General features: G+C 34.6%; 1 pseudogene; it reads right to left on the bottom strand.

The window, feature by feature from the left end:
* Nucleotides 1-9,730: 9,730 nt before the first annotated feature.
* Nucleotides 9,731-10,142, bottom strand: LOC122740127 (annotated as a pseudogene).
* Between the last annotated feature and the right edge of the window lie 596 nt (nt 10,143-10,738).

Here is a 10,738-nt window from a genome sequence, read left to right as displayed (position 1 = left end):
CATTCCCCTCCTATTTTCCTGCAGAGTTACAGAGATTACTCCACCCAATTGAGTGTGTACATTATTCCCTCCTTGAGCCAATTCTAATGAGACTGAGGTCTTTGAGCCAATTTTGATGAGTGTTAGGCTCATTTACTGCTCAGATTAAATAGATCACTCCACCCAGTTGGGTGTGTCTGTTAGTCCCTCCTTGAGGCAGCTCCAATGAGTTTAAGATCTTTGAGCCTTTTCTGATGAGTGCAAAATGAATTTTACTGCCCTGCTCCTCTCCCATCTCTTCCCCCACTCCATAAGCCTTTTCCTGTTACTTTCATGTAGGATTTCACTTCTGCCCTTCCCCCTCCCCCAGTGAATTCCCTTCACCCCTAAATTTAACCCTAAAGATGTTGTCATCTAGCTAAGTTTCACAGTGGACAAATAATCACCCCTGGATCCAGGGGGATCCCAGCCAAAACCCAGACTCAGACACAAGACAGTCACCCAATGTACGACCCCAGGTATGTCCCCCAGCTCCAATTTTTTTATGGTTCTCTAGGGTCTTGTATTTGAAAGTCAAATTTGCCATTCAGTTCAGGTCTTTTCATCACAAATATCTGAAAGTCTTCTTTCTCATTAAAGTCCCATTTTTTCCGCTGAAAGATTATGCTGAGTTTGCTGGGTAGATGATTCTTGGTAGTAATCCCATTGCCTTTGCCCTTTGGAATATCATATTCCATTCCCTCTGGTCCTTTAATGTAGAAGCTGCTAGATCTTGTGCTATCCTGACTGGGGCTCCACAGTACTTGGATTCTTTCTTTTTGGAAGCTTGCAATATTTTCTCCTTGACCTGAGAGCTCTGGAATTTGGCTATAATATTCCGAGGAGTTTTTTTTTGGGGGGGGGGGTATCTCTTTCTGGAGGTGATTGGTGGATTCTTTCAATTTCTATTTTAGTTTCTTCTTCTAGAATTTCAGGGCAATTTTCACTGAGAATATCTTGGAAGATGGTGTCTAAGCTCTTTCCTTGATCATGGTTTTCAGGTAGACCAATAATTTTCAAACTATCTCTTCTGGACCTATTTTCCAGGTCAGCAGTTTTTCCCAGAAGATATTTCACATTGCCCTCTAATTTTTTATTCATTTGGATTTGCTTTATTGTCTTGGTTTCTCATAAAGTCACTGGCTTCCATTTGTTCAATCCTAATTCTTAGGCAATTATTTTCATCAGAGAGCTTTTGTATCTCCTTTTCCATTTGACTTTTCAAGCTGTTGACTTTTTTTCTCATGTCCTTCCTACATCACCCTCATTTCTCTTTCCATTTTTTCCTCTTCCTCTCTAACTTTATCTTCAAAATCCTTTTTGAGTACCTCTATGGCCTGAGACCAATTTGTATTTTTCTTGGAAGCTTTAGATATAGGGGCCCTGATGTTGACATCTTCCTCTGAGGGTGCCCCTTGGTCTTCCTTGTTACTGAATAAACTTTCTATGGTCCTCACCTTTCTCTGTCAGCTCATCTTGCCTTTCTTTTACCAGACTTTTAGCTCCTTAAAGTGAGGCACTGTTTCCAGGCTTCAGCACCCTAAGCTTAAGAAGTCCCAGGTGGTATAATTTAAGGAGAATCAGGTTCTTCCCTCACCCAGCCTGTTTCCTGGTCCTAGATGACCCCAGACCAACTTGCCAATCAACCAGCTTTGTGTGTTTTGGTTGTTAGCTCTGACGAGCCTGTGCCCCTCCTCCACCTGGGCCACTGCTACTGGAGCCTACCTCCTGGTTCTCAGTAGGGGTGTAAAATCCAAGTTCTGCCTTAGCACCAGCATAGACCCCTGTAGTCTTCCCCCTGCCCAGGGCTCAGCCCACTCACCAGACCTTGAGCTTAGTTCTAGACAACATTGGCACTTCAGTTGATTCAGAGGCTCTGGGGGTCTGCTTCTCTGGTGAGGTCTTCCTGGGACTGGAACTGTGTCAGGGTGACTGTGGGGTTGAGATCAACTCCTGTATTAGCACAGCAGCTCCTTCCTTCTGACCTTCTAAGCCATTCTTGGTTAGAAGATAATTTCAGCACATTCTTCTGTGAGTTGTGCTGCTCCAGGCATTTTCCTATGGCGTTATTTGCATGGTTTCTAGAGTGATCATGTCATGAGTTCAGGAGCTCACTTGACATTATCTTTCAATAAACTATAAAAGAAAACTGCCCTTGTATTCTAGAATGAGAGGGTTTAAAAATTGAAATAATCCATTTATCACCTTCTGAAAGAGATCCAAATATGAAAACTCCCTAGAATATTACAGCTAAATTCCAGAACTCTCAGATCAAATTGAAAATATTGCAAGTAGCCAGAAAGAATCCAAGTATTGTGGAGCAACAGTCAGGATAACACAAGATTTAGCAGCTTCTACATTAAAGGATAAGAGGACTTGAAATATGATATTACAGAGGACAAAGGACCTGGGATTACAAACAAAAGTCACCTAACCAGCAAAACGCAGTATAATCCTTCAGGGGAAAATGGGCATTCAATGAAAGAAATGACTTTCAGGCATTCTTTCTTTTTTATTTAATAAACATTTTTATTTAAAATTTTGTTTCCAAATTCTATCCCTCCTTCCTCCCTTCCTTTTCTCTTCCCTGAGGTGGTAAGCAATCAGAAATATGTTATACATGTGCAATTATGTAAAACATTACCATATTAGTCATTTTCTATAAGAAGACTTAAATGAAAGTGAATAATAGCATGCTTCAGTCTGTGTTCAATTAATATCAATTCATTTTTGGAGGTGGATAGTATGCTTCATCATCAGTCTTTTGGGATTATCTTGGATCATTGTATTACTGAGAATAGTTAAATCATTCACAATTCTTCATCAAACAATATTGTAGTCACTGCACACAACATTTTCATGGTTCTGCTCACTTCACTATACATCAATTCATATAAGTTTTTCCAGGACTTTCTGAAATCATCCTGCTTGCCATTTCTTATAGTACAATAATACTTCATCACCATCATATACCACAGCTTGTTTAGCCATTCCTTAAATGATGAGCATTCCTTTGACTTCCAGTTCTTAGCCACCATGAAAAGAGCTGCTTTAAATATTTTTGTACAAATAGGTCATTTTCTCTTTTGGGGGATATCTTTGGAATATAAACCTAGCAGTAGTGTTGTTAGATCAAAGGGTATGCACAGTTTTATAGCCCTTTGAGCATAATTCCAAATTGCTCTCAAGAATGGTTAGATCTTTTCACAACTCCATAAACAGTGAATTTAGCATGCCAGTTTTCCCATATCTGCCTGTTCATATTATTTGACAATCTATCATTTGGGGAATGACTTGTATTTTTTATAAATTTGACTAAGTTCTCTGTCTCTGTCTCTGTCTCTGTCTCTCTCTGTCTCTGTCTCTCTCTCTTTCTCTCTCTCTCTCTCTCTCTCTCTCTCTCTCTCTCTCTCTCTCTCTATATATATATATATATATATATATATATATATATATATATATATATGAAAAATGAGGCCTTTATCAGAGTTACTTGTTTCAAAAATTATTTTCCAGGGTTTTTTTTGCTTTCCTTCAAATCTTAGTTACATGACTTTTGTTTGTCCAAAAGCTTTTTAAATTTATATAATCAAAATTGCCTACTTTACATTTTGCATTGCTCCCTATATCTTCTTTGAATTTAAATTCTTTTTTTAATAATAAAAATTTTTATTTAGAGTTTTGAGTTCCAAATTTTATCCCTAATTCCTTCCCCTCCCTGAGGTTTTAAGCAGTCATACATAGATTATACATGTGTTATTATGTAAGACATTACCATATTAGTCATTTTATATAAGAAACTTGAATAAAAGAAAAAATGAAATAGTAAAAAATAACATGCTTCAGTCTGTGCTTAATATCAATTATTTCTTTGGAACTGGATAGTGTGCTTCATCATTAGTCCTTTAGGATTGTCCTGGATCACTGTATTGCTGATTCACAGTTTTTCATCAAACAGTATTACTGTCACTGTGTGTGATATTCTCCTGGTTCTGCTCACTTCACTAAACATCACTTTATACAAGTCTTTCCACATCTTTATGAAATCATCCTGGTTATCATTTCTTATAGCACAGTAATATTATAATACCATAATATACCACAGCTTGTTTAGCCATTCCTCAATAGATGTACATTCCTTTGATTTTCAATTCTGTAGCCACTACAAAAAGATCTGCTATAAATATTTTGTACAAATGTGTCTTTTTCTCTTTTTGGTGTTGTCTTTGGGATATAAACCTAGCATTGGTATTGCTGGACCAAAAGGTTGGTATAATGATATAGCCTTTAGGACATAGTTCCAAATTGCTCTTCAAAATGGTTGTATTTTTTCACAACTCCACCTACAGTGGATTAGCATCCCAGGTTTCCCACATCCCCTCAAACACCCAATATTTTCCTTCTTTATTATATTCGATATACACATAAGTGTGAGGTGATACTTCAGAGTTGTTTTAATTTGCATTTCTCTCATCAATAGTGATCAAGAACGTTTTTTCATGTGATTATAAATAATATTTATTTTTCTGTCTGAAAACTTCCTGTTTATATCCTTTAAACATTTATCAATTAGGAAATGACTTGCATTTTTATAAATTTGACTAAGTTCTCTATATATTTTAGAAATGAGGCCTTCATCAGAGATACTTCTTTTAAAATTTATTTCTCTTTTTTCTGTTTCCTTCATAATCTTTGTTACATTATTTTTGTTTTTGCAAAAACTTTTTAATTTTATATATTCAAAATCATATATTTTACATTTTGTTTTGCTCTCTCTATCTTCTTTGCTCTGAAATTCTTCCTCTTTCCATAAGTCTGACAGATAAATGATTCCATGCTTTCTTAGTTTACTTATGGTATCACTGATTATCTGTAAATCATATACCCACTTTTACCTTATTTTAGTATACAGTGTGAGGTGTTGATATATACGTAGTTTCTGCTATGCTCTTTTCCAGTTTTCCCAGAAGTTTTTCTCAGATATTGAGGTTTTTCCAAAAAGCTTGGATCTTTGGATGTATAATATAGTAGATTACAATAGTATATAGTATATTACTGGGAGAAAGTGAAAGGGGGAGGTGGAAGGGGACAAATCTTCTCACATAAAAGAGGCATAAAAAGCTTTCATGGTGGAGGGGAAGATTGCAAAAGCAAAGGGGAATGAGAGAAACTTACTCTCATCAGAATTGGCTCAAGTAGGGAATAACATACACAGTCAATTGGGGATAGAAATCTAGCTTACCTTGCAAGTAAATGGAAGCAAAAAGAGATATGAGAAGGGCGGTAATAGCAGAGAGAGCAGATTAGAGGAGGGGGTAGTCAGAAGCAAAATGGTTTTGAGGAGGGAGGATAGGATGGAGGGAAAAAACATTTAGCAATAGTAGCTGTGAAAGAGGTTTTTAAGCAAGTTTTTCTCATAAATGCCTCATTTCTCATTTATAAAGAAATTAGTAAAAATTTTAAAATAAGAGCCATTCCCCAATTGATAAGTGATCAAAGGATATGAACAGTTTTCAGATGAAGTAAACAAATCTAAAGCAATATAAAAAAATGCCCTAACTCACTACTGACTTGAGAGATGCAAATCAAAACAATCCTGGGATACTATCCCATACCTATTAGATTGGCTAATAGGACAGAAGAGGAAAATAGAAAATATTTGTGGATATGTGGAGAAAATTAGACATTAATACACTGTTGGTAGAGCTATAAACTGATTCAGTCATTCTGTAGAGCAATTTGGAACTATTCCCAAAGGCATATAAAACCATACATACATATTCTTTGACCTAGCAATACCATTACTAGTTCTGTATCTGAAAAGATATAAAAACAAAAAGAGAAAGGACATAAATATATAGAAATATTTATAGCAGCTCTTTTCTGGTGCAAAAAAAAAATGGAAATGGAGGAGATGCCCATCAATTGGGAAATGGTTGAATGAATCATGGTATGTAATCATGAGGTAATACTATTGTGCCATAAGAAATGATGAGACATATGCTCTCAGAAAAACCTGGGCTGATGCAAGACGAAATATACTACAAACAAAGTAACAGCATTATTGGAAGATAATCACCAGTGAATGACAGCTATTTTCAGTAATACAATAATTGAAGAGAATTATGAAGGATTTATGATGAAAAATGCTATCCATCCCTAGGGAGAAAAAAAACAAACTGATGGTGTTTGAATACAGATTAAAGCATACTTTTTACTTTATTTTTCTTGAGTGTTTTTGTTTGTGTTTTCTTTCACAACATGACTAATATGGAAATGTTTTGCATGAATAAACATGTATAACCTGCATTAAATTGATTGCCTTCTCATTGAGAGGAAAGGAAAGGATTTGTAATTCAAAGTTTTAAAAAATGAATATTTAATTTTTTTACATGTAATTGGGGTAAAATTAAATACTAAATAATTTTTTTAAAAAGAGAGTGAGAGTAGTATAGGTTTAAACTACTTGGCACTTAATAGTATTTATTTTGAAATATGAAACAAAAAACCAATAAAATTATATTTCTTCACCAAAAATAGAATGTTGAAAAACATATTTTCATAATGTTAGAAAAATAAAATAATAAATATCTTTAAATAAATATAAAATAATATTTATGTAATAAAAAAGGAGAATCCCCAGCATAAAAAATTATTCCTCCTTATTCAAAGGAGCAACAACAATAACTATAGGGCTCTAAGAAGGCTTGATAAGCAGAGAGATTATTTCTACTAGAGGAGAAGGCAAAAGGCGTTGATCAATGGTATAGAAGTAAAAATGTGTATTCAGAAAATAAATTTAATCGATAATTTTATTGTCATTCTGTGAAATTTAATAATTACATAATTTTTAGTCTCTGTATTGTGAAATTTAAGTCTAAGAAAGCAACAGCCAGGAATGGAAAGAGATAAATATTTAAGTCATTGCATGTTTATTGAATGTATTCCATAAGCTTAACATTGAGATAGGAAATGTGATTAATTTTAAAAAAGAAAAAAAAAATGTAAAGCCTTGACCTCAGGTGAACTTCTGAGGATATGCAACTTCTCTGGACACAGGACTGATTATTCCTTCTGAGGTGACCTAGAAGGAGTAGTTGATGGACTATTATGTTAGCAAAGCTCAGGTGAGTTGATGACTATTGAAAGTAAACATTATTATATATAGAATAATGACAGTAATTTTTATTTTAACTGTGTAGTCACTTTTAAAAGGTTAAAGATAATTGCCCAAGTCCTCAATCCATCTTTCAATATCTTCCAAATTCAGTCACACATTAGCCAGAGAGACTATCATTACTTTGTACTTACTTTGTCCTGAGCTATCATCATTATCCTAAGACTCAGAGAGATAAATTCACTTTCTCGTGGTTATAAATTGGGAAAGACAAGCAGGATTTGAAGCCAGGTCTTTTCTAACTTCAAGTACAGTAATCTTTCTGTTATGCCATATTTCCTCTCTTATATCATCCAAATTGTTTCCTTGAGATTGGGAAAACATTAAATAAAACTTTTCATGTATTGCTTATATTTAGAATTCTAGCTAGCACTGGTGGGTCTCTAAAGTAAATAATATAACATCATGAAACTTCAAAGTAACTTTGTAATCCAGGATCTGATAATAATATAAGAGCTAATCAAAACAAACTTATTTGAAAGAAGGAAAGAGGGGGGCAACGTAGGGAAAAATCTTGTTTAGCCCTCATGGTAGATGGCTGGTATAGTGATAAGTTTCTGTGGACACTAGTAGGAGGTTGAAAACTTCATGAAAAGGAGCAGAGAGAAGGGAAAGACTAGACAAAGAGGATCTTACTTGGGGTGATGGCGAAGGGGTAGCCAGAAGAAATAAGCCATTTCTTAATGTCTTATTTTAAAAACTCTCATTGCTCCCAATGTACTAATATCAATTGCTTCAACTTTGCTGAAAGAGTGAAATTTCTCAAAATTTAAATTTAACAAATATTTAATATGTCACAATCTTTTAAATTACTTATACGAACCTGAATCCTGGAGCCTATTTGTGTGGAACTCTCTTCCCAATGGTGGGATACACTCCTGTTCTCACCAAATCTGCCCCATCCCTCATACAAGTGCAGCTTTTATATACACCAGTGAGGAAAGAGTCCCATATCAAGGGGCTTTGGGACTTGGGTTATATTCATCATAATTTTTGTACCCTCTATATGTAAATGCCCTTTAGAAAAGCTCAGATTATCTTGCCCTAGTTAGAGCTCTGTCTATAGCCTTTAGCATTCAGTTAGATAACATTATAACTGTTAAGTAATAAATCTTTATTGAATTAAACTTAAGTGAAATATCTTTTAAGTCTTTACAAATCAATTTAAGTTGATTATTTGGTAATTCTTTGATTCATGAATTCCTATATTTCATTTTATTAAGTTTTCACAAGAGAACATCATGTAAATCTTGTATCCTGATTAGAATTTAATATGTAAAACAATTGAATTTGAGCAAGGACAAAAACACAGAATTGAACATGAAATGTTTGCTTAAAATACAGTAAGATTATAGTGAAAATGTTTTAATTTCTGCACTGTTCTTGTACTTTAGCTTCTATAAAAAATGTTTGCTTTAGAAGTTGGGTGAAGGGAAGTGATATAGAACACATAACACCTTGATTAATAATAATGACCTCTAAGCATTTAAGTAGTAAATGATATATATTTTCATTATTCCTCTGATCAAAATAATGGAGATATTTCCTGCCCTTACATACTATGACAACATCAATGCAGTCATTGTAGTGTTATAAGTATAAAGCAAATAAGACTCAACATTAACAGCAACTTCTGATCTACCAACCTAAGTGGAGCATCTAAGAAAATGCCTATCTTTTTTTTTCCTCTTTGTCATTGTTTTATTTATTTAGAATTTTCATTTTCCCAAATTACATGTAAAAACAAATGTCAACATCAATTTTTTAAAACTTTGTGTTCGAAATTCTCTTCTTCCCTCCCTCCCCATGCCGCTTAAGAACTCAAGCAATTCAATATAAGATATACATGAGTAGTCATGCAAAACATTTCCACATTAGCCAGGTTGTGAAAGAAAACTAAATGTTTATCTTTTTCAAATAGAGCCCATAGCTACTATATTTACTTGCATGATTTTCCTTTTTTTGACTGATACTCTTCAGCCAAAATGGGTAAGAAAGAAATTATTTGCTAATAATGTCTAGAATTAATGAGAAGCCCCAAACACAAATTTCCTCCTCTCAAACATAGTCTTATTTTCTTTATCTAAAATATCACTTCTCTTCTGAGTCATGCCTCAGAAAGCTAAGTGAGAGTAATGGAGGTGCTCCACATAGGAGCTGAATCTTATTTTTTTTTTATCAAACCAGATTTAATTCAATATAATTTTTATCCCTTCTTACTATGCTCTCAGAGGATCATAATTCCTATGCTCATTAAAAAGCAATCCATAAGGAAGAGAGAAAAAGTTTTATTTTTACTTCTGAAAATTAGAGGAAAGAGTAAAGTCAATAAAAGGAAAATATATTAATCTAAAATATAAGCAGTGAATCTCTTGCATTATTGAGATTGTTTGGTTTATTATTAGTTAAATAAATTATTACTTAATTACAATTCATTAAAACTCATTAACTTTGCTTTGACCAACTGAGCAACTTATATTATTTTCTTTTGGGGGGGGGTTCCTAAGTTTATTGCAAAGAACACAAAAGTAAACATTAAACAGCTCCTCTTGGTGTTTTGAAGTTCATCCCAACCATGGGCTGGGTAACTCGCAGGTTGTACAAACTTCCAAAGTCCAGGAATGTCAACATTTCTTTGGTATCAGAATCCACTTCAATGATCTCCTTATCCGAAGCAGAGACCTCAGGGACATAGTTATGCCTCCTTTCTATTTCTTCTTCCTGCAACTTGATGGAGATTCCTCTCACAGGGCCTCTCTGGATGTGCTTCATCAGATGAGTAACAAACATATCCAGCAATCTTGTTGCAGAGCTTCTTGCTGGGGATGATAGTGATCTCCTCGCACACACGCTTGTTGGTGTCGAAGTTGTTGCCCAGGAGGGTGTAATATTTTTTGATGATGACTCATGCTGCCTACTTCATGGTCTTGGTCCAAATGCGACCCATGTTGGCTGCTCCCTATTTTATTTTTCAAGCAAATTTCTAATATGTTAATATGAGGAGTTACTTCATATACACCTCCATGTATACCTATCTACTTTGCTAGGTTTAGAGTTTTTGGATTGCCCAAGGAGAGAGCAAGATCTTTAGCAGATCCCAATTTGTAACCTCTATGTACCCACCAATTTTGAATAAAGAACATTGTTGGGCATTTGAGTCAAATAAAACCATGTGCTATGACATGTGAGATTTAAAATTAGATATAAGATCATTAAACTTCCCTTTTAACTTTTTCCCTTATATATCTCCCAGACCAGTAAGAAAGGAAGCCTCTGAGCTTTAATCAGAGAGGGATTAGCTTTTATTGTTTGGGAATTAATTAGCCAACAAACAGTTGATACTGATTAGGGAAATAGGAAAGTAGAAATACAAATGAATAGTCTTAGATCTAAGATTAGTCTATATTCTTTTATAAAAACTCTCCGAATCCCAAAACTGCCTCTCAGGCTAAGAACCAGAGCCAATCACCCAAACATGCCGTCAAACCCAAGCCAGCATGTGCGAGCCAAGAGAGACCACTTCTGCTCTCTACCCAGTTTTTT

This window comes from Dromiciops gliroides, chromosome 2 (genome assembly GCF_019393635.1).
Source record: "Dromiciops gliroides isolate mDroGli1 chromosome 2, mDroGli1.pri, whole genome shotgun sequence".
In the NCBI taxonomy this organism is placed as follows: domain Eukaryota; kingdom Metazoa; phylum Chordata; class Mammalia; order Microbiotheria; family Microbiotheriidae; genus Dromiciops; species Dromiciops gliroides.
The sequence above is the reverse complement of the archived record's forward strand: the minus strand, read 5'-3'. Positions and strand labels throughout refer to the sequence as shown.